The sequence below is a fragment of the Coffea eugenioides genome, chromosome 7, assembly GCF_003713205.1.
Source record: "Coffea eugenioides isolate CCC68of chromosome 7, Ceug_1.0, whole genome shotgun sequence".
Classification (NCBI taxonomy): Eukaryota; Viridiplantae; Streptophyta; class Magnoliopsida; order Gentianales; family Rubiaceae; genus Coffea; species Coffea eugenioides.
Genome location: NC_040041.1, coordinates 19,487,788 through 19,510,539, shown reverse-complemented (window position 1 = coordinate 19,510,539; position 22,752 = coordinate 19,487,788).

Here is a 22,752-nt window from a genome sequence, read left to right as displayed (position 1 = left end):
ACCAACTTACAACTACCCTGGTAACTCAAGTTACCAACTTTGAGCCAAAATTTAAATGCCTTTCACTTAGATTCGTGGAAAGGTTTCTTCTAGAAAATTTTAGTACTTTGGAAGACAATTCCATCGGTACCAAGTTTATCAATTTTAGACTAGTAGAAAGAAAGTTATGATTTTTCAAAGATTGTATCAAAAATCAAAAATTCTGGATTTCAAAAGAAATCTGCGCGAGAACTATTCTACCAGAATCCGGCCTTGAATCCAGCCAGTTTCTGACCGAATTAGCGGCTGGATTGGAGTGGAGAATTGAAAAAAAAAAGGGGGGGCTTAGCCACTGCCCCCAATCCGGCCAGGAATCCGGCCGGATTGTGACGTGGCGCACCTCCTTCCGATTTTGATCGTTCGTTTTGCAATCCTTTCACTCGTACTCATTTTCATCCAACGATACCAAGGATAATAATCCGATTTTACTCGAGTCTTATACCCTTTTGAACCTTTAATTCCAATGATAACCTCAAGCGAAATTTCCTAAGGATTTCCAAACCTTACTTATGTTCGATCTCCTCATCACTTGGGGACCCATAGTAATTGTCTACTATTCGATATTCAGGCACGCACGAGGACCTCTAAGAGGACTCTACCGTGGAAGTTTGAACTCTCAATCCAACCCACTTGCTTACATAACTTGGTGAGTGTCAAGTGTATGCTTACTTGAATTTTATGGACTTGATTCATGCTTGACTTGTCTAATTACATGTTTAACCTCCTTGGTTTTGAAAAATGGAGTCGGGTGTGTACTTTATCGCACTCATTCTCATTTCAAACAAATGACTCATGCTTAACATGATTTACCTGGTTTACATGCCTTGAAATACATGCTTAGACCTGTCAAATGCTTTATTACATGACATGGTATGCTATGGCTGCATACGTCGTTGGAGTGAATCTCCTCAACACTTACATGATACATGGGGGACGCCCAAACTCATAGGCCAACCTTGGGACTCGAGCCGGCATGGGCTTGGTCGGGAACTTTGGTGGGTCATGAGAATCATGATAAGTTTGATCTATTGGAGAGATCTTTCTTGGCATACTCGTGGAGTATAGCCTCATAAATGTCATGCGGACCCGAAGCGGTGTATGGTGGACGGATGAGAAGTAAGTGGTGATCTACGGTTTGGAAATATCAACCCGGTTGACGGAGAGTCATCGCGGAAAGATATACGAATGAACTGACAAAGCAAGTGGAACTTAGCTCTTGAGAGCTACCATATCCTTGAATTGTTTCTGTTTACATTTCGTTGGCTTTATAAATTACTTGTAATTTATCACTTGAACTATTATTTGGGCTTGTTACCTGAACAACGTGCTTGCATGTGTGTTCTGTAGACACCAAATTTTTGGTGTTTTATTATTTATTTATTTACTATTCATTTTTTATTTGTTCTATTTTTATTTGTCACAATTAGTTTTATTTAGTTTTAGTTTTAGTTATTTTAGCCATTTTAGCGTAGAATTTCTCAAAGGAAAAAGAAAAGTGTTCAAAAAAAATATGTTTTAGTTGTTTTGGATTTAGTTTCATTATTTAAAAATGAAAAGAAAAATCAAAAATTGCCATTTTTGCTGTTTATTATTTCTAGTTTATTTATTTTTATCTGATGTTAATTAAATTGTTGATTTTTACTTAATTTTATTATCATTTTTGTTAAATTACTTTAAAAAGAAAAAGGAAAAAAAGAAAAAAAAAAGAAAGAAAATTAGCATTTCGTTAGCATTTCTGCATTTATTTTTATTTTTTATTATTAGGTAATTAGTTATCTATATTAATTAGTTATTTAAAAAAAAAAAATGTCGCGGCATGCACGCTGCAATTTTTTGCAGCGTGCAAAGGACAGCCACGGATGCCCTTTGGAGGGCTAGATGTGAAGGCAAGGGTAAGCTTTCATCCTCACCATTCGGGTGAGGGTTTAGAAGGTTGGTGAGTGGATATAAAAGAGAAAATAAAGCAGCAGCCGCAAGGTTTTAGGGGGTCGAGGGGCTAAGAGAAAAACTGGGGGAGGTTTGAGTGAGAAAGCATACAGGAACAAGAGAAATGAAGAGAGCATTGAGGGGCGGCTATGGAAAAAGGAAAGGCAGAGAGCGACCGAGAGGGAGCTAAGAGGGGGCTTGCGGCTGAAAGGGAAAAAGAAAAAATAGAAGAAGACTGGAGGAGAAGTTACGGGGAAAGGGAGAAAGCTACGCAGGAGGAAAAACAGCTTTGAGAGATACGGGAAGAAAGGCGACGAGGGTTAGACAGAGGGCTAGAGTGGGGGGGGGCCGAGTGAAAGAATAGCTGAGAGAGAAAAGAGAGGGACTGAGTGTTGGACTAGAAGTGGAAGCTACGGGATAGCATCTGAAGAGAAGAAAACAAGCAAAGACCGGGAGGAGGAAGAGCTCCAAGTTGCTGGCCAGAGGCTTTCTCACCATTTTCACGATTTTCTTGGGAGTATCTCACGACTAAACATTGCTGGAATAGAAGGTAATCCATATTTGACTCTGGTTCTGGGTAAAACTTTCACTTTAGCTTTCAGATTTGATGAGTTTGTGTATGGGTTTATAGTTTTCTGGTTTGGGTGATTCCTTGCTTTATGATTCGTGTATCACTGTTGCGGTGGATGTTGATGTGTTCTTATAAGTATGGCCCCTAGATCCTTCATGATAGTTGAGTCTATTAGGGCCTTTAGGGTCAGACCTGGAGTTGCTGCAATAAGCTTGAAATCTCGCGACCTCTTGCAGCAAGATTGACAGACCTGGTGTTCTTAAAATTCTGTGTAGTATTTGTCATCCTTCACATGTTTAGTTGATTCTTATTCTGCATGTGTATAGCCTTTCTCCTTTTCTTTAATCTGGTTTTAGTGTTTGGTAATGGGTGAGTGTTGAAGTGGCGTTCCTTTGCAAAAGTTTTTAAAACCAGAAAATATGAGAGAAACCTGGAGTCCTTTATGCTCTCGGGTCTGACCAACCCAAATTATTGGGGTTTAATTTGATTCAAGTAGAAGCTGCATGTCTTTGGTTTGTGGCCTAGAGTCATTCATCTACCTCATTAGAATGGTTTGAGTTTGTGAATAAATTACTTTGCTCACAACAAAAATGAATACCGCTGATTTCCTTTGCTTGCTCCAGATTTGCATGCTCCTTTGTGAATAAGTTTTCCAGATTTGCATGTTACTCTCTTCGGAATTTTTGTGCTTAAGTCCAAGGATTTCTGTGTCGAAAAGTATGAGATACATTTGATGATCTTGTCGCCTGGATTTAGTTTGCCTTGCGCTTAGATTGGCGCCCAAGAATCTGGACAGATCCTTTTCTTTCCTTTACTTGTTGAAGTTCAGGTTTTGTTTGAACTGTTTGGTCCGCTTGTGGCTTGATGGGTGCACCACCTATGTATTCACCCCAAGCTGTCTTCTTGTTGTCTAGTCGTATGGTTGGGACTTTTGGGTAGAGGCTATTGCATATGGGCAGCATTAACAACACGGGTTGGAAGCTTTGGCCTTGGGGTTTGGTGGATAAGAAATATTGCAGAAAACCTGCGGCCCTTTTTCCTTTTTCTATTGCCGTCTTGCTGTTTAGTCGTTTACCCTTGATGGTCAGCTTCACTTCTTGTTTTAATCCTGCAATAAGAGTTGCTGTCTTAATCCTGCAATGATGGAGTGGTTATATGCTTAGATGAAATGGTTTTGATCAAAGCTTGGAAATGGAAAGTAAAAATGCAGCAGTTTGCTTGGTTTTAGAGTTGCCATTTGAAAATAAATCTTGCTGCAGCTTTCTTTCCTTCTTTTGTTGTTGATCAAAACCAGATTTGCCATCTTAATCCTGCAAACAAAATTTCATGTTTTGATTTGGGTCAATAATTTCTGGTTTGATGAACTTGTTTGTATGATGAAATGGATGTAATTATTGCTGGAATTTGCCGCAAGTTTGAGAAAAGGCAACAGGTTTTTGTAGTTGTAGAAAACTCTGTTTCTTACGTAGCTGCATGCATGATCAAGAAGGAAAAATTGTACTTTGTTCCCTCTAGTCTCTAGCTATGCTCCAAAGGCCCATTTATGTGTTTTGTTCTTACAATTAGGTCCTAAAACAATTGCACCTTGACTCCCCATGTCTATCTTAGTTCTACTATGACCCAACCAATTAAATGTTTTCTTCAATTTGGTCTTTGGCTGTTTTAATTCTACAATTTCATTGCTTGTTTGTTTTAATTAATTACTATGCTTTGTTTCAATTGCACTTAATTCATGACTTTAGGGGCTTTATGACCAAGTGAGCTTGTGTTTGCCTATTTTCCCAAATAAATTGGTACCTTGACCATTTCTTTTATTTTGGAGGATAAATAAGTGATTTCACTCCATTTAAGGCATCGATTCAAGGGAGGTACACTCTATCCCTTGTTTGCACTTTATTTGACCCTACGTGCTCCTACGTGTTATGTGAATATGTATGTCTACTTCGCTTTCCTTGCCTTTCCTTATTTCCTTTCATTTATTTCATTTACTTTTACTTTTTATTTAAGTTATTCATTATGGGGTATGTGTACACCTCTTGGCTTGTAATAGATAGGGCTTGGAGAGCATTTTGTCCATTTCCCCCATCCCCTTTTGTTTTAGTTAGCAAATGTAATAGGTTCATTAGTTTGGTTATTCGCTTTTGTTGCTATGTGTTAATTTGCTTTATTAGGCTCTTGCATCTAGTCGAGCATGCTAAGTGCTATGTGCTACGTGTTTATAAGTGATTTGCATGTCTACTCGCTTTTTATAGTCATGAATAAATGTGATGGATGAATGGACGTCACCACACTAGTCCAATGCTAGTTGTGGCCCCCTTTCCCGTCATCACTGTAGTCCAACGCTAGTTGTGGTTCATTGTCCCGTTTTCTACTAGTCCAACGCTAGTAGGAAATTCTTAGAAAGGGCTAGTCCAACGCTAGACCCAATAGGCCGTCCCCCTTTCGATTAGTGCATATTTGCATGTTCACTACATTTCATGCATTTTTCTTAGTTTTTATCATTTGGCATGCTCCTCGAACCTCTTTTCCCCTCATTTTAAGATTTTTGCACCTCATGCTAGTTATAGGGTACATTTGCTTGAAAAGTCCCCTTTCGACAAGGGAAACGAGCGAGTGTGGCTCCACAAATAGCCTTAGCACGCTAGTTCCCCCTTCTAATCAAAGGGAAGATTAAAGTCACAAAGTTAGGACTCCCCGTTCCGTCTTGATGCATTCCTATAGGATTCATGCATTTCATTTATTCGCTATACTATACACTTCTACTTTATATTCTATCCCTTTTTCCACATTCTCACTTCACACTACTTTTGGACGTTTTCACTTAACTACTCACACTTTATACCGTATCACTCGCACACATGCACTTTATGTTATTTTCACATTATCATTCTTTACTCACCTTACCTTGTAAATACATTTGCACACCTCCACTTACATCCTATTATTTTTATCACTTTTCTCACTTCACACAAACTCACATTTTCACCTGGCATGCATTCCACTCATTTTTACGTCATTTAGGATTATGTGTGACCTCTCCAAAGGATCATTATTGGGCTTCACAATTAATGTGATTGGCACCACTCAACCTTTGAAGAGAAATTTCCCCCACGTCCCCCTAGGTCTAGGTTTTTGCATTCATATAGTCATATCCAACACGCGATACATACCTTGGGTAGAAAAATTAGGAAAAGTCGGGTTAAATCGCGCAACTAGCCTTGGCTAGGGTGAGGGAGTGCCTTAGGCCTTGCCTTTGCCTTCTCCCTCATCAAATGTGACCCCCGATCCCTCTCTTTGGTTACGTAGACCCAAAAGTTCTTTAAAAGGGTTTATTTACTTTTTTCATTCAAAAATAAAAAACCATTTTTGGGTGACTTGGTACACCCTAACTCTATACCAAGTGGCGACTCCGTTTTTTATTCAAAAACTCTTTTTGAATTTCGTTTGGCCAAATCGTCGCATTTTCAAGTCCCATGGCCTTTTATTTTCATTTTACACACGTTCACATATTCCACACTACTCACTCTCTCACACACACACACATAGTCGAAAAGTGGGGCGCGACAGTTGGCGACTCCACTGGGGACTTCTTAAGAGGGTCCAAGCATTTGATTTGGCTATTCTTTTCCTTTTTCTACCCTTTTTATGTATAACATTTGGATATTAGGGTTGCATTTTCCATTTTAGGACTTTTTGCCTCGCGCGCGTATCAAACTATTCCCTCACTCACGTATGTGTGATTGGTTGCTTGGATGTATGTTGTATTTATTTTATCTCGCGCTTTGTATTGCATTTGGGGGGGGTGTGTGTCACCTTTAGAGCCTCGCGATGGTTCTCAACCCTTTCCCTCAAAATAGGGAGCACTTCATACGTGCACGTTTATTTATTGTTATCCCATTTTATTTTATTTTCGTGGGCGTTTCCCACACCGCCTTGTAGGATTAGGATCGATCGCCTTGGGTAGGCGGATGGTGTGCGCTGCGCCCATAGCGCTACCTAAGGGATCACTCGAGCCACCGACCAAGGGCCCTGGGAGTGATGACCCTTTGCCTTTGGGTCTGAAGGTTTGGGGACCTTTTAAACCTTATCGAGTCTAGTTGCATTAGTGAACCCCAGCCTCATGCATCCATGTTAGAATTTTCCTAGGTTAGAGTCAGCCTCATCCTATTTTAAGCACATTAGGCACGAGGGAAGGGGTTCCACCCCTTTTACTTGTTTTATTGTATTTCTTTTTCTTAATTGCTCCCAATATGTTATGTGTATTATCAATTGCACTAACCATTCTTTTGTTTTTTTTGGCTTGCATTCATGTGCCTTAGCAATAAGAGGCCTTTTTGGCACTCTTTTAGTGACTCACCCACTAGATAACTCATATGTTTAAATTTCAGTCATTATACTTAATAAATACATTTCATTTTAGACATTTTTCCCCTCGATGCATTATTCATGTCCTTTAGGTCATAGTTGTCACATATTTACATAGCTTTAATAAGCTGGCATCATGCATTAACCCTAGAAAGGGAATGCCATTTAGGGGATCCCGTGTCAGGAATAAGCCACCTTGTGTCTCAGATATTTAATCCAGTGAGACTTGCACGTTTACATTTTGTACCATCCAAAGGGGTAGTGCACAAGGTAAGGTGGGATCCGATCATTTTCATGGAGTGATCTTTGGCATATGAGCATCTAATAATCACTTTTTGGCCACATACCTTTTATCAAAATTGGTAAAAATCCCTTGCGTGAAGGACATTAATTTGAAGAAATTCACAAATGATTCCTCCTATTGAGACGATAAATAAATTGAGGCCAAAATTTGATTTTTAGAAGGTCATAGACTAATGCACCTCAATAATTTTGAAATAACCAATGGCCGGACAATCCAACCAATTCATTTTGCCAATTCATTCAATAAATCATCAATTCATTTGACCAATTTACCCTTTTTAGGGTCACTTGGTCGATTTTTGAATAAATCATCAATTCATTTGACCAACTTACCCTTTTTAGGGTCACCTGGTCGATTTTGAATAAATCGTCAATTCATTTGACCAATTTACCCATTTTTAGGGCAACCGAGTCGATTTTGAATAAATCAAGTTTCGTTCAATCTATTTGATCAATTTACCCTTCTTAGGGTGATCTGACTTATTTTGGATAAATTAAATTTCAATTCATTTGACCTGTTTCCCTTTTAGGGTCATCCGGTCGATTTTTAATAAATTGTCAATTTCATTTGACCAATTAGGGTTTCAATGTCGAATTTCAAAATAGAAAACCAAGTCGATTTTGAGAAAACCATCCATTGTATCCAACTATTTGATCAGTTGGGGTTTTGACTCATGCTTCACTGAGAAAATTTGTCAACGAATTCCAATCTCTTCGATAAGAGGTTCGTCAAGGTCAAACCCGTGCGTTTTGCAAATCAAAGGTGATCAATCTATTCGGACGTTGTCCTCATTTTGACAAATCTCTCGTCACTCCAATTGACCAAATTCTTTCAAAATTATTTTTCACTCAATGAGTTGATCAGATCCATCAGGTATGGTATAGTGCTTACCTCAGAAGATTGCATCCTCATTCTACGCCTACCCTTGGCACAAAAAGGGTTCCCCCATAGGACATGCATCCGAATTTTCGGGATATCTACTAACTCTTGCCTTTTTCTTTTCCTTTTCTTAATTTTCTTTGGAATAATTAAGCGATGGTTGAATCTAAAGGCAATCTTTCAAAAATTCTCAGGTAATATTTAAACATAGCTTCTCGTCGAAACCCCATCATAACGCGATCCCGTAGCCAAGCCCAGAGGAGTCGTGTAAACATGAGTTCATAACCGGAACAATCGGATAGGTCTGCTACTACCGCCCAGCCTGAGACTGCAAGTTTAGGGGTCCAACTGACCGAGATGCTTACGAAGTTTGGTGAGATGGCATCTGAAATGGCCGCCCAAAAGAAATTAATCGATGAGCTTATCAGTAGCGGAGTTCAACCCGAGCCTGTACTCGTCAGTCAATCGGGGCCAGAATCATTGGTCATGCCCACGACCCAAACTACTTTTACTCCACCCTTCATCATTCCACCCGAAGGAACTTTCACCTATCCCACCATAAATTTGTCATACACTTACCCTCCTAACCCTTCGTTCTTTCCTACTCACATGCAAGGTCCCCAACCGCAAATCACTTCAAACATACCACCTGAGCCACATACCTTTTATCACGCTGCTGCTGAGCCTTTCTTGCCAGACCATACCATTCAAAACAAGCCAGCAATGGGAGAATCTTCTGCTCCCATTGATATGAAGCTTCTCAAGCGCCTTGACCGTTTTGATGAATTTATGAGGAAAAGTCAGGGTTTAAACAAGCAAGGAGTGCTGGACTATGATGAGCTTTGTCTCTTTCCAAATGTTCAATTGCCTGAGGGGTTCAAAACTCCGAAGTTTAACAAATACGATGGCACGGGCAATCCCAAGACACACCTCCGATTGTTCGCCAATAAGTTGGGTAGGCCGGTCGATGATGAAAATCTACCTTTAAGGCTATTCCCAGAAAGTTTGGAAGGCGACGCACTTGATTGGTATTCAACTTTGAAGTCTGAGGAAGTAAAAATCTGGATTGACTTGTCCAATGCTTTTGTAAGGCAATACGAGTATAATTGCGAGTTGGCTCCGACACGAACCACGTTGGAAGGAACAAAAAGAAAACCCTCTGAGAATCACAAGACTTATGCCAAGAGGTGGAGGAAAATAGCTGCAAAAGTCGAGCCACCGATGACTGAGGACGAAATCATACGCATTTTCATTAAAGCACATGATCCGCCGTATTTTGAAGAAATTTTCCGCATGACTGGATGCTCGTTCGCTGTCATTTTCAATAAACTTGAGGAGTACGATGACTTCGTGAAAGCTGGAAAGATTGTTAACGTCTCTGCCTTCAAGTCCCAGTTGGATGCCTTGCAAGGACAGGGGAATAGTGGGAAGAATCCGCAACTTAAAAAGAAAGAGGGGGAAACTGCTTCCATATGGGATCAAAATCCTATCCCAAGACCTAAACCTCGACAATACCCCACCTACTCAAACCCTTACCTTTATTATTCCAACCCTCATCCTGTTTATCACGCCAATATCACTCATCCTCGACCTCGCCCAAGCTATCCTAATCCACCTTTAGCCCATTTTCAAATTTCTCAACCAAATCCTCGCCAAAATCGTCATCGGCCTCCATTCAATCCAGGAATGCCTCCACCAACCGTTTACAACTACCCTCAGCCCCCTAAAGCCAACAACCCGGGACGTAACCGCACATTCACCAATCTCGACAGGCCTTTGGATCAATTATATGACCAATTGAAGGCTGCTGGGAAAATAGGTATCATTCCCCCTCCAACCTATCCGTATGGCATACCCGTTGGGTATAACCCACAAGCTGTCTGTGCTTATCATTCAGGGGCACCCGGCCATCCGATTGCTGAGTGTAAAGCACTCAAGCATAAAATTCAAGACATGATTGAAGCTGGAGAGATTGTAATTAGAAGAAAAGAGGCACAAACGCCAAATGTGGATAAGAACCCCCTGCCAGAGTACGATAACACCATTGGGGTTATTATGGACAATATGGAATTTAAGGAGCCTGTTAGAAACTCGTCAAGTGAGGCTGAGGTGTTTGGAAATGATGCAGAATTTCCCGACATTCCTGAAGGGTCAATTTTCAATTGAACAGCCGAGTTTCTGCCATTCAGAAGGAGTTTCGTAAACTTAAAGGGGTTTGTCATCCATGCGAACTCATTGAAAATGCTTTTGCATCTATAAATAGCTAATGAAAGCATCTTTATTTTTGACTAAAAGTTTGCACATGTTTTCATTTCATTTTCACTTGCTTTCCTTTTATTTCCGCTTTCAATCAAAGGTTTTATGAAAAGGCACAAGTCATTCTTGTCATGTTATTGTGTTTATTCGTTTGTTTATATTTCGGTCATATTGCTTGTTCATTTGTTTGTTGTATACTTGTTTGTTATCCCAAATTCCTTAATTCTTTCAGATGGCCAAAAATAAAGCTATTTGAGCCTTTGGATATACCCATTCTGGAATTTAATAATGGCAATATCTATCTCACTCACGACTTGAGAATTTTGGAACCCAAATTTCCAAGCGAGAGTGATAATAAGAAAATATTTGATTCTTTTCAAAAATCTTGGACAATATGAGGAGAAATTCGAACCAAACCAAGAAGCCACAGCAATTGTTCACTTTGGCACTGAGAATGAGGTCAAGAAGACATAAGTCAGCATTCGTTTGGACGAAGGCAGGAAAGGAGATGATTAATGGTTTGACCATGTGTCAAAGTACACAGATGGTTGGATGCAGTCTCGTTTGCAGCAGCAAAAATTCTATCTTTGCACACTCTAATGGGAGTTCAACCCCAAAAATGCCGTTTGTCATGAAAAGTTACAAAAAGGCATGGCCTGGGCCTACAACAAGAAGTTTCATCAGCATACATTTTGAGGAAGGCGACAAAGCACTCAAGCGAATTTTGCCAATACAGGACAAAGGTAGAGGCAAATATGCTCCAAATCAGAAAGGGTCGTTCATTGGCGGAACACTTATTTTTGGCAGAAATAGATAGGCGAACATTCCCTCAACCCATCAACTCGAATATGTGTAAGAAGTTTTTCATTTGATCATGCAAATTTTCTTTAGAAATTCATGCAAATGGCGAAATGCAAGTCAGGCCATCTTCTTTTACACTTAAAACATTCTATCCCTACTTGTCCCCTTTGAGCCATCAGAATTGACAAATTTTCGTTTGATAACCCCTGAGAATTGCAAACCCCACACTGGGGCAAATTTATTTCGAAAGAAAGATGATCGAAGAGGAAAGAAAACCCACACTGGGGTAAATTTATTTTTTAAAGAAAGATAAAAGAGGGAGAGAGGAAAGAAGGAGAACCCCACACTGGGGCAAATGTAGTTTTTAAAGAAAAACTAAGTCCAATCAATGCAAAAGTGAGGAAAATGCAATGCAAAAAGAGAAAATCCGATCAAACTGGGGCAAATTTTTTCTCAGTTTCGTTCAAAATTGGAGACAATTTCAAAATAATGCAATCTCAAGTTATTTCACACCTCGCATCGAAATTTGCTTTCAAGCCTCAACTTTTCTTGAAAACACCCCACCTGACCTCATTACAAGAGCCCAAAGTCCTGGCTTTCGTCACTTGCTGCATTTCTACTTGAAATTTGTTAATCAATTGGCAAATGATGTCCATAATGCCTTCGCCTAATCTTATAAGGAAAGTGCATTTTACTGATGCCCGAAATTTTTAACTCACATTTCTGAGTCGATCATGGTCGAGATATTTCGTTGTTCTTTAGGTGAAAACCCGAAAGGGCGCCTCGAAAAAAAAAGGAAAAAGAAAGAAAAAAGAAGAAAAGAAAGGAAAAGAAAGAAAGAAAGAAAAGACAAAACAAAAACAAAAAAGGAGGGTGGGGGCAACTTTGGTGAAAATCCGAGAGGGCGCCAAGGCAGTTTTTCTCAACAGACGAGCACGAGACGGAACAGCTGGGGAACTGGTTCATTTGGATTTTTCCTCATTTTTGTGATACTTCTGCCAGTATCGAATTCCGAAGCGGATATATCCAAAGTCTTGAATATGATATTCGTTGGCCAAATTTGTATTGTTCTTTACAAATATCCTTTCGCAAAATGTATGTTCATAAACCTCTTGATTTTTTTTCGATTACTTGCGTTCGACTGCTTGTGGTTGTGTGTCTTCTTTTGCATACTCATTCTTGCCTGACATAGCAAATCATGTTGTATATATAATTGATTTTTATATTTTCATACATCACTCATTCTTTCACCATTGGATTCGAATGGATGATAAACTCTAAGGTTTGTGAAATACGTTGGATTCGATCATCTATTAAAATAGGTGCTACACAGATTTGTGGATGTGGCGAATGCGTACTTCATCAGTCTCAGGAGTCAAAAGGTTTTCGCAAATTCAACCAAGCCAGACACCGCAGAGTAAAGGCAAAAGCATCAAAAGACTCATGTTTGCACGATTCTCAAGGGAAACTGGATCCAATGATGGTGGCAAGTTCGTTATTTCCTCTTTTTCTCGCAGGAATGCTACATCTACAAATGGAAACAACCACCATCTTTTCTCGCCCAAATTAGTGTCGGAAAAACTCCCCAGTGGACAAAAGACGAATCAACAATACTATTGGCAAGTGCAGTCAGAAAAAACAATACGTCAAAACAAAGTCAGCTACCATTTTGGCAACAAGGACCAAATTTTTCCTCGATACAAAACTTTTAGCTGTTCTCAGGCAAAAACTCAACTCATTGTTTGGGTCTATCCCATTTACATTTCTATCTGGGTCTATCCCATTTACATTTCTGTTCGGGTCTATCCCGTGGGTCTATTCCATTTTAGACCATTTACATTTCTATTCGGGTCTATCCCGTGGGTCTATCCCATTTTAGACCATTTACATTTCAGTCCGGGTTTATCCCGTGGGTCTATCCCATTTACATTTCAGTCCGGGTCTATCCGGGTCTATCCCGTGGGTCTATCCCATTTACATTTCAGTCCAGATCTATCCCGTGGGTCTATCCCATTTACATTTCAGTCCGGGTCTATCCCTCCCATAGACCCATTTACATTTCAGTCCAGATCTATCCCGTGGGTCTATCCCATTTATATTTCAGTCCGGGTCTATCCTGTGGGTCTATCCCATTTACATTTCTGTCCGGGTCTATCCCGTGGGTCTATCCCGTGGGTCTATCCCGTGGGTCTATCCCGTTTACATTTCTGTCCGGGTCTATCCCGTGGGTCTATCCCGTGGGTCTATCCCGTTTACATTTCAGTCCGGGTCTATCCCGTGGGTCTATCCCCTTTACATTTCACTCGGGTCTATCCCGTGGGTCAATCCCATTTAAATTTCCTGCTCGGGCCAGTCCCGTTTTAAATGCTTATTCGTGGGAATCCTTCTGCAGCCAAATAACACAGGTGAGTATTTGGTGTCTACTTCTTTGTCTCAAGTTTTTTCAAAACTCAGACAAAGAGGGGCAAACTGTAGACATCAAATTTTTGGTGTTTTATTATTTATTTATTTACTATTCATTTTTTATTTGTTCTATTTTTATTTGTCACAATTAGTTTTATTTACTTTTAATTTTAGTTATTTTAGCCATTTTAGCGTAGAATTTCTCAAAGGAAAAAGAAAAGTGTTCAAAAAAAATATGTTTTAGTTGTTTTGGATTTAGTTTCATTATTTAAAAATGAAAAGAAAAATCAAAAATTTCCATTTTTGCTGTTTATTATTTCTAATTTATTTATTTTTATCTGATGTTAATTAAATTGTTGATTTTTACTTAATTTTATTATCATTTTTGTTAAATTACTTTAAAAGAAAAAGGAAAAAAAGAAAAAAAAAGAAAGAAAATTAGCATTTCGTTAGCATTTCTGCATTTATTTTTATTTTTTATTATTAGGTAATTAGTTATCTATATTAATTAGTTATTTAAAAAAAAAAAATGTCGCGGCATGCACGCTGCAATTTTTTGCAGCGTGCAAAGGACAGCCACGGATGCCCTTTGGAGGGCTAGATGTGAAGGCAAGGGTAAGCTTTCATCCTCACCATTCGGGTGAGGGTTTAGAAGGTTGGTGAGTGGATATAAAAGAGAAAATAAAGCAGCAGCCGCAAGGTTTTAGGGGGTCGAGGGGCTAAGAGAAAAACTGGGGGAGGTTTGAGTGAGAAAGCATACAGGAACAAGAGAAATGAAGAGAGCATTGAGGGGCGGCTATGGAAAAAGGAAAGGCAGAGAGCGACCGAGAGGGAGCTAAGAGGGGGCTTGCGGCTGAAAGGGAAAAAGAAAAAATAGAAGAAGACTGGAGGAGAAGTTACGGGGAAAGGGAGAAAGCTACGCAGGAGGAAAAACAGCTTTGAGAGATACGGGAAGAAAGGCGACGAGGGTTAGACAGAGGGCTAGAGTGGGGGGGGGCCGAGTGAAAGAATAGCTGAGAGAGAAAAGAGAGGGACTGAGTGTTGGACTAGAAGTGGAAGCTACGGGATAGCATCTGAAGAGAAGAAAACAAGCAAAGACCGGGAGGAGGAAGAGCTCCAAGTTGCTGGCCAGAGGCTTTCTCACCATTTTCACGATTTTCTTGGGAGTATCTCACGACTAAACATTGCTGGAATAGAAGGTAATCCATATTTGACTCTGGTTCTGGGTAAAACTTTCACTTTAGCTTTCAGATTTGATGAGTTTGTGTATGGGTTTATAGTTTTCTGGTTTGGGTGATTCCTTGCTTTATGATTCGTGTATCACTGTTGCGGTGGATGTTGATGTGTTCTTATAAGTATGGCCCCTAGATCCTTCATGATAGTTGAGTCTATTAGGGCCTTTAGGGTCAGACCTGGAGTTGCTGCAATAAGCTTGAAATCTCGCGACCTCTTGCAGCAAGATTGACAGACCTGGTGTTCTTAAAATTCTGTGTAGTATTTGTCATCCTTCACATGTTTAGTTGATTCTTATTCTGCATGTGTATAGCCTTTCTTCTTTTCTTTAATCTGGTTTTAGTGTTTGGTAATGGGTGAGTGTTGAAGTGGCGTTCCTTTGCAAAAGTTTTTAAAACCAGAAAATATGAGAGAAACCTGGAGTCCTGTTATGCTCTCGGGTCTGACCAACCCAAATTATTGGGGTTTAATTTGATTCAAGTAGAAGCTGCATGTCTTTGGTTTGTGGCCTAGAGTCATTCATCTACCTCATTAGAATGGTTTGAGTTTGTGAATAAATTACTTTGCTCACAACAAAAATGAATACCGCTGATTTCCTTTGCTTGCTCCAGATTTGCATGCTCCTTTGTGAATAAGTTTTCCAGATTTGCATGTTACTCTCTTCGGAATTTTTGTGCTTAAGTCCAAGGATTTCTGTGTCGAAAAGTATGAGATACATTTGATGATCTTGTCGCCTGGATTTAGTTTGCCTTGCGCTTAGATTGGCGCACAAGAATCTGGACAGATCCTTTTCTTTCCTTTACTTGTTGAAGTTCAGGTTTTGTTTGAACTGTTTGGTCCGCTTGTGGCTTGATGGGTGCACCACCTATGTATTCACCCCAAGCTGTCTTCTTGTTGTCTAGTCGTATGGTTGGGACTTTTGGGTAGAGGCTATTGCATATGGGCAGCATTAACAACACGGGTTGGAAGCTTTGGCCTTGGGGTTTGGTGGATAAGAAATATTGCAGAAACCTGCGGCCCTTTTTCCTTTTTCTATTGCCGTCTTGCTGTTTAGTCTTTTACCCTTGATGGTCAGCTTCACTTCTTGTTTTAATCCTGCAATAAGAGTTGTTGTCTTAATCCTGCAATGATGGAGTGGTTATATGCTTAGATGAAATGGTTTTGATCAAAGCTTGGAAATGGAAAGTAAAAATGCAGCAGTTTGCTTGGTTTTAGAGTTGCCATTTGAAAATAAATCTTGCTGCAGCTTTCTTTCCTTCTTTTGTTGTTGATCAAAACCAGATTTGCCATCTTAATCCTGCAAACAAAATTTCATGTTTTGATTTGGGTCAATAATTTCTGGTTTGATGAACTTGTTTGTATGATGAAATGGATGTAATTATTGCTGGAATTTGCCGCAAGTTTGAGAAAAGGCAACAGGTTTTTGTAGTTGCAGAAAACTCTGTTTCTTACGTAGCTGCATGCATGATCAAGAAGGAAAAATTGTACTTTGTTCCCTCTAGTCTCTAGCTATGCTCCAAAGGCCCATTTATGTGTTTTGTTCTTACAATTAGGTCCTAAAACAATTGCACCTTGACTCCCCATGTCTATCTTAGTTCTACTATGACCCAACCAATTAAATGTTTTCTTCAATTTGGTCTTTGGCTGTTTTAATTCTACAATTTCATTGCTTGTTTGTTTTAATTAATTATTATGCTTTGTTTCAATTGCACTTAATTCATGACTTTAGGGGCTTTATGACCAAGTGAGCTTGTGTTTGCCTATTTTCCCAAATAAACTGGTACCTTGACCATTTCTTTTATTTTGGAGGATAAATAAGTGATTTCACTCCATTTAAGGCATCGATTCAAGGGAGGTACACTCTATCCCTTGTTTGCACTTTATTTGACCCTACGTGCTCCTACGTGTTATGTGAATATGTATGTCTACTTCGCTTTCCTTGCCTTTCCTTATTTCCTTTCATTTATTTCATTTACTTTTGCTTTTTATTTAAGTTATTCATTATGGGGTATGTGTACACCTCTTGGCTTGTAATAGATAGGGCTTGGAGAGCATTTTGTCCATTTCCCCCATCCCCTTTTGTTTTAGTTAGCAAATGTAATAGGTTCATTAGCTTGGTTATTCGCTTTTGTTGCTATGTGTTAATTTGCTTTATTAGGCTCTTGCATCTAGTCGAGCATGCTAAGTGTTATGTGCTACGTGTTTATAAGTGATTTGCATGTCTACTCGCTTTTTATAGTCATGAATAAATGTGATGGATGAATGGACGTCACCACACTAGTCCAATGCTAGTTGTGGCCCCCTTTCTCGTCACCACTCTAGTCCAACGCTAGTTGTGGTTCATTGTCCCGTTTTCTACTAGTCCAACGCTAGTAGGAAATTCTTAGAAAGGGCTAGTCCAACGCTAGACCCAATAGGCCGTCCCCCTTTCGATTAGTGCATATTTGCATGTTCACTACATTTCATGCATTTTTCTTAGTTTTTATCATTTGGCATGCTTCTCGAACCCCTTTTCCCCTCATTTTAAGATTTTTGCACCTTATGCTAGTTATAGGGTATATTTGCTTGAAGAGTCCCCTTTCGACAAGGGAAACGAGCGAGTGTGGCTCCACAAATAGCCTTAGCACGCTAGTTCCCCCTTCTAATCAAAGGGAAGATTAAAGTCACAAAGTTAGGACTCCCCGTTCCGTCTTGATGCATTCCTATAGGATTCATGCATTTCATTTATTCGCTATCCTATACACTTCTACTTTATATTCTATCCCTTTTTCCACATTCTCACTTCACACTACTTTTGGACATTTTCACTTAACTACTCACACTTTATACCGTATCACTCGCACACATGCACTTTATGTTATTTTCACATTATCATTCTTTACTCACCTTACCTTGTAAATACATTTGCACACCTCCACTTACATCCTATTATTTTTAGCACTTTTCTCACTTCACACAAACTCACATTTTCACCTGGCATGCATTCCACTCATTTTTACGTCATTTAGGATTATGTGTGACCTCTCCAAATGATCATTATTGGGCTTCACAATTAATATGATTGGCACCACTCAACCTTTGAAGAGAAATTTCCCCCACGTCCCCCTAGGTCTAGGTTTTTGCATTCATATGGTCATATCCAACACGCGATACATACCTTGGGTAGAAAAATTAGGAAAAGTCGGGTTAAATCGCGCAACTAGCCTTGGCTAGGGTGAGGGAGTGCCTTAGGCCTTGCCTTTGCCTTTTCCCTCATCAAATGTGACCCCCGATCGCTCTCTTTGGTTACGTAGACCCAAAAGTTCTTTAAAAGGGTTTATTTAATTTTTTCATTCAAAAACAAAAAACCATTTTTGGGTGACTTGGTACACCCTAACTCTATACCAAGTGGCGACTCCGTTTTTTATTCAAAAACCCTTTTTGAACTTCGTTTGGCCAAATCGTTGCATTTTCAAGTCCCATGGCCTTTTATTTTCATTTTACACACGTTCACATCTTCCACACTACTCACTCTCACACACACACACACATCGTCGAAAAGTGGGGCGCGACATGTTCTTGGCCTCACGAGCGTTTTGCTCACCCTGTAGATTTATTTTCCTTAACAGGATTGAACTTGGAGAAATGTTGGAGAAACCCCTCTTGGCGTACTGTTGTTTTAGGGTTTCCATTGTATTTTGGGGTTAGACTTGTGGTTGATGTATATTTTGAATATTGATGTATTTCGAGGACCCGATGTAATGATTGGGCAGATGTTGAATATTGATAAGCTTGAATGCTTACGCACTGATTATATTTATGATATTTAATCGTAACGTCTAGTATTGTATTAAGGTTGGACGGAAATTGCATGAGTCCTGGCGAGAGCTGGGCAGGCGTCCCGCGGATACCCTTTGGTTCGCCTTAGGGAGAAGTGGGGGCGTCACAGTATCGAGTTAGCAAAGTCGGCTGTTCTGTTTTGACTGGTTGTTTGAATGAAACTGGAAAGTTGCATCTTGTGGCTCGATTTTGTTCCACTTGTGAAAAGATTTTCAAAATGATATCTTCTGATAAATTGTAGCATATTGAACCTAGTTTCCAATGCCATCAACCATTCTCAATTTGGAGTTTAATAGAGTTAGATATGGCTTGATTTCGAAAAAGCGACAAAATTGGAAACTGGAAACTTTTCCCTTTCTTGCTGACCGAATGGTCAAATCTGTTTTGAGATGTTATATTTTGAATCCATTGCTTATTAAATATTTTTGGAATCTTGGTTTAAAAAATGGAGTGAATTGAGACTGATTTCGTCGGACAAAACTTTTGGAAAAGAAAAAGGAATAGGATGACAGATTCACTTTGAAAGACTTCACGAACTTTGGTCATTTTGTTAACTACATTTTCATGCGAATTTTTATCTAAATTTTGATAGAAAAGTAGTCCATATATAGAAGTTTAAGTGTACCAAATTTGGTATAATTTCAATACCAATTTGATACCCAAAGGATGCTCCAAAATTTGCTCTTCAAATCTGGAAATTTACTGTTCAAGTAGTGAAATCAACCGACTTTAAGCTGTTATATTTTATTGTTCAAAACTCCGAATTTAGTTCCGTTTATTGTGTTTGAAACCTTGTTTATAACTCTTATTGTGTTACGAATTTCAAAGGCTGATTCATTCTCTATGAATTTTGCCGAATTTCCAAATATTACCGAAAACCAAGACTGGTTCTGTCTTGTTTAAATCAGCAATTTTGAGTTGAAAAATGAATGCCTTCCGTTTGGAACCATGGAAAAGTATCTTTGGATCTAGTTTCCAACGGTATAAAGTTTTCCATTTTTGGACATACAAAACTCAAGATATGATTTTTCTAAATTTATCACGCAAAGCTGAAAATTCTTGATTTCTTAGGAAATGAGTTTTTAAGAACTTTCATTTCCTTTTGGTATTGATAGTTTGTTTTAAATCCGATTTCATGGAGGATATGAGTTATCCCTTGTGACTTTGAACTCTCACTTTTGGATCTTGAATTTCATTAGAATGACTATCTTTTAAGACATTGTCTTAGTATTACGCAAGTGTACATTCTTCCTTGTTTGTCAAGGAGTGTGTAAGTATTTGTGAGTGATAGTTAATTACTATTCCTTCAGGCGCTCAACTTGGTCTTGAGGAGAATCTCAGAACGAACAACTAAAGACTTTACTTGCTCACTTGCTTTGATTTGGTGAGTGTCAAGTGCATGATTTGTTGTTTAATACATGCAATACTTCTTGTTGAATATGTGAATTGTACTTGTCGAGACGAGTGTGTACTTTATCGCACTCGCTCTCTTTTACTTGATTAGATACTAGATTTGCTCATACTTGAAATTATAGTTGTATTTGACTTGTGTCGATTGGAGTGAATCTCCTCGACTTATATTTGAAATCGTCGATTGAAGCGTTGTCTCGTATACCATTCTTACTTGTGGGGGACGCCCAATCTCATTGGCTAACTTTGCGAATCAAGCTAGTATGGGTTTGGTCGAGGAGCTTAGTAAACCATGAGCAAATATGAAGCTTGATCTATTGGAGAGATCTTACTTGGCATACTCGAGTAGTATTGTCACGATATACTCGAGTAATATCAAAACCTTGACGAGCGGGTCCAGTGTAGGGGGTGTAACGGTGAATGGGATCTGGGGAAAGTGGAATTCTACGGGTTTGATACTTATTTGGTTGACGTGTCAATATGGAATTTGATTAAGACCTTAATCCTGCTACGTGGAATTTAGCTCCTGAGAGCTACAGTATCCTTGAATTGTTTCTGCTTACTTTTCCTACTTGAAATGTTAATTACTCGAACTTTACAATTTTACTTCATGTATAAATGTTATTGTTACTTGAACTATGTGTTTGCATGTGTGTTTCTTGGCCTCACTGAGCGTTCGCTAACCCCATTAGTTTTGTTTTCCTTAATAGAAAATCGGAATGGAAAGAATTTTTGGAGAAGACAGTTGATTACTTTTGATTAGTATTTTGGGATATAATTGATTAGTCGACTTCTAGTGGTGGTATTTTGGAAAAGTTGATGTAATTTTGAAAACATGTGATGTAAGACTTGAAGATTTATTTAGGAGAGAGACTTCTCCTTATTTTGTCTTTTATTATTGGTTGTATACCTTTAAGTTTAAATTGGACTTGTATTGAATCTTGGCTAGAGTTGGGTAGGCGTTCCATGGATATTCTTGGATTCGCCTTTGAGAGAAGTGGGGGCGTCACACTTTCCCCCAAAAAATAAGGACAATTGAGAAAAATCGCATTAAGGTCGAAGCCGCCCAGTATCTTAGCTCCAGCCAAACCCTTGACGCCATGTTATATGCTAAGTTGCCACCAGCATTGTCTCCACCATAGAACACCCTATCAAAGTCAGCATAATCCCTAAACCATAACTCAGGACCCTCGCCATTCGAATGAGAGGCAACCCATTTGACTGCAATCTAAGAATCTTCATAAGCAGTAGGCAGAGGGTGCTCAGGGGCGAGTCGATAGTTAATTGAAACTATTACAACACCAGTTTCTACAACTACTGCATTAAGATGCGTGTGATATGTAGGAGAGACGGCAGATTTGATAAAAAAAATCCTCCACCATGTGAGTAGACCAGAAGAGGAAGTTTTGTATCTCCAGATCTATTCCAACAAAACCACACTATTTAAATTGTACAGAATAACCAACTTTGTGGGGAAATAATAATATCAATATTAAATTGCGCTAACAGAGTATCCAATTTCAGAATGGAAGCATTTAGTTGATAATAGAAACTATGATTTTACAAAGCAAATCATACCATTCAAAAAAAAGAATGAAAGCTAACCTCAAGCTGAACCACCAAGAATAACTTCACCAGAGAACCATATTGAAATTCAGAGTAAAATGATAAGACAAATAACTATTTACCGGAAGACGAAAGGAATATAACGGAAGAATGTGAAGGAGCGGACATTTGAAAAATTGAAGTTAAAACTAATGCTCAATCATAAATTCCTTAATAAGCCATGTTGTCCTTGCTTTAATTGAGATGAAAATGACATTTGAAGGTCTTCAAGTTATAATGGTAAAGCAATATTAATAATTGATACAAGTCAAAACAAATGTCTTTACAAGGATATTTTAAGTAATTACACCAATAAAGAAGCTATTATGGATTGTACCCGTTGTAGAAAAGATGACCAAATAATCTCACACTCCCAAAATACCCAAATCTTTGAATAAATCGTCACTGTATCTTTTAAAATACAAGGACATTTTGATAAACACAAGAATATACATGCTATCTTAAGTAGTACCCAACGCTATAACTACAATTAAAACAATCTCACAATTCCAAAATATTCCTACTCTTGTGGTTGAAGTTTAAAGCCATTTTTTTTTACTCATACTCATTCTTATACAGTATACTAGGAGGAGTGCCCGTGCATCGCCCGGGTGTTTGATCCTTGTGGGGAAGGAGGTTTTTTTGTTGGACAAACAATAGTATATTGTGAAAAGAAATAAAATTTAGTATGAAAAGATAAACGATATAATCAATCAATTCACACAGCGTAACAATAAAACTGTATCAAATTGAAAGTCGTTGATAATGCAGAAAGGCAGAGCAACACAGAAAGCTAACCTTATTCCAGAATCTCCACCGAGAGCTCTTACTTGCTATTGCTGCAAACCTATAAGATTATAACCAATCCAGACCAATTGGAGTTAGACAACGCGATAAGAGTCGCTAATTGTAGGTACTAAGAACACATCGACAAAATTAAGGGAGGAACTGAAAAATTTGGGGGGGGGGATGAAATCTAACCTCACGCTGAACCACCAAGAGTTGTTGGGACTGAAGAGCATTCTGAGCTGATTAGTCTGGTAGAATTATCCCAATTCTAGAATGCGAACAGGGAGAAACTGATAATCAACCGTTTAGGCATTAACATTAGGGGTAGCAATTTCTGACACGACCTGAAAAC